Here is a 2,607-nt window from a genome sequence, read left to right on the forward strand (position 1 = left end):
CTATTTAACAAAGAAAAATCAACCAAAAAGTGAGTTCGCGTGTCACCTCTGACACGCGAGTCATAGGTTCGCCATCACTGGACTAGGACATCGCAGCTGATTTCTTATCAGAGACCACAAAGGCCAAAGCTAGTAGGATAATATATGTAAAGTGCTGAAAGAAAAAATAAACTATCAATCAAGAAAAATCTTATATCTAGAAAAATTAAAAACAGCATAAATATATTTTTATCTATAACTATTTTCTATCTGATTTAAAATACAACTCTATAAAGCAAATATTGTAATAATTGTAACAAACACACAAGCTAATAAAGGTATAATTTGTAAAAAAAAAATAATAGTATGGGGAGACAAAAATATATCGGAGAAAAGTTATTGTAGATTATTGAAAATAACTTGGTATCAATCTGAACTAGTTTTATTTTTATACATTAAGATGTTAATTGCAATTTCCAGGGAAGCCACTAAGATAATAATTCAAAAATATAGTAAGACAAATGACAAGGGCATTAAAATGGTACACTGAAAAATTCACTATCTAACACAAAAGAAAATAGGCAGTAATGAAGACTGAGGGACAAAAGAGACATATAGAAAACAATTAGTAAAATGGCATAAGTTTTTCCTTATTGGTAATTCCCTTAAATGACCATCAAGATAACAGAACAGAATTTTCAGTGTGTATAACAAGAAACACACACTTTGAAAAAATGGTTTAGAAAGTCACAAATAGAAGACTACAGCCCTCAGTGAGCAAGGTTTGGCAGTCCCTGAGGGGTGGGAGGATTAGATCTCCAGAGTTTCAACAACATAGTACTGTAAAATGTCCAGTTCTTAAATATATATATTACAAAGAAAGAGGAAAGTTTGGTCCATTCACACAGGAAAATATTGGGCAGAAACAATCCCTAAAGATTCCTAGATATTGGAAATATTAAAGATGTTAAATCAACTGACATAGTATGTTCAATGAGCTACAAAAAAAGCAGGCAAAATACTAAAGGAAATTAGGAAAACAATGTATGAACAAATGAGAATCTGAAAAGAGCATTCATATAAGCATCAACCAATGTATGCATCAATATGTGGAACAAAATCCCCTCTCTCTCTCTCTCTTTCCCCTTCCTCTCCTCTCTCTCTCAAATCAATTTAAAATATTATAAAAAAGCTATGGCTAATAGCATACTTAATGATGAAAGACTGAAAGCCTTCCACTATCAGATATAAGACAAAGATGTACATTCTCACTATTTCTTATCAATATTGTAAGGAAATTATGGAAGAAAAAAAGTAACTGTTTGGATAGGAAGAAGTAAAACTATCTCTAAATCTCCCATGTTCATTGATCAGAAATCTTAATATTGTATAGTACAGAACTCCTCAAATTGTCTACAGATACAACACAATCCTTACCAAAATTCCATCTGGCTTCCCCCAACACCAGAAAGTTACAAGCTGATCCTAAAATTCATTTGGAAATATAAGGGACCCAAAAAGTAAAAAAAAAAAAAAAAATCTTGAAAAAAAGTTACAGAATTCACACATCCAAATTTCAAAGCTTACTATTAAGTTACAGTAAACACTACAATGTGATATTTAATTAATGATGGACATGTATAACAATGGAATAGAATTGAGAGTCCAGAAATAAACTCCAGATTTATGGTCATTTATTTTCCATGAGGATGCCAATAAACTTCAGTGGGAGAAAAAAACAGTATTTCCAACAATGGTGCTGAGACAACTGAATATACACATGTGGAAGAATAAATTTGCACCCCTACCTCACACCACACAGAAAAATTAACTCAAAATGGATCAGAGATCTAAGTAGAAGATCTAAAACTATACCATTCTCAAAAGAGAATATAGGAGTAAACTTTTGTGACCTTGGGGTTGGTAATGCGTGGGATGCTATATATATTCTTTGTCTTTAAAACTAGGTGAGAGACCATACAATGGACATTTGACAATAAGAGGTAACCTGTACATTTATGTTCTGCAGGCATTTTATATGCTTCTTAAATTTCACTATTTAACAATTAAAAAGAATAAAAGTATAAGAAATCTTATGTCACACCATTAAATATATTAATTTGAAATGATTCATAGTCTTATTTGTAGAAGGTTAAATAGTAAATCTTCAGTGAGAAAATAATAGGAAAATATCTTCAGGATCTTGGAGTAGGTAGCAATTCCCTAAGTAGGACACAAAAAAGGACTAACCATAAGAAGAAAATTTGATTAATTGAAGTTGGTCAAAATATAAGCATCTGTTTATCAAAGGCACTAACAAGATAGTGAAAAGGCATGTCAGAGATGGAGAGCACATATCTGTAAATATATTACCAGAATATATTTTTAAAGACCATAAGAAAAACGCCCCAAAATTTAATGGTTAAAACACCTAAACGGAATTTTGCAAGTGAGAATACTGTAATGGCCAGTAAGTAGATGAGAAAGCACTCAGTATCATTTCTGGTGGGGGTGTAAACTGACACAACCTCTTCAGAATATTTGGACCTATTTGTTAAAATTAAACATACAAAGCGCTTGCGCGGAGCGGCTGGACAGGCAGGCATGGCGTTCGGCAGGCGCTGCAGC

This window comes from Myotis davidii, unplaced genomic scaffold (genome assembly GCF_000327345.1).
Source record: "Myotis davidii unplaced genomic scaffold, ASM32734v1 scaffold424, whole genome shotgun sequence".
Taxonomy (NCBI): domain Eukaryota; kingdom Metazoa; phylum Chordata; class Mammalia; order Chiroptera; family Vespertilionidae; genus Myotis; species Myotis davidii.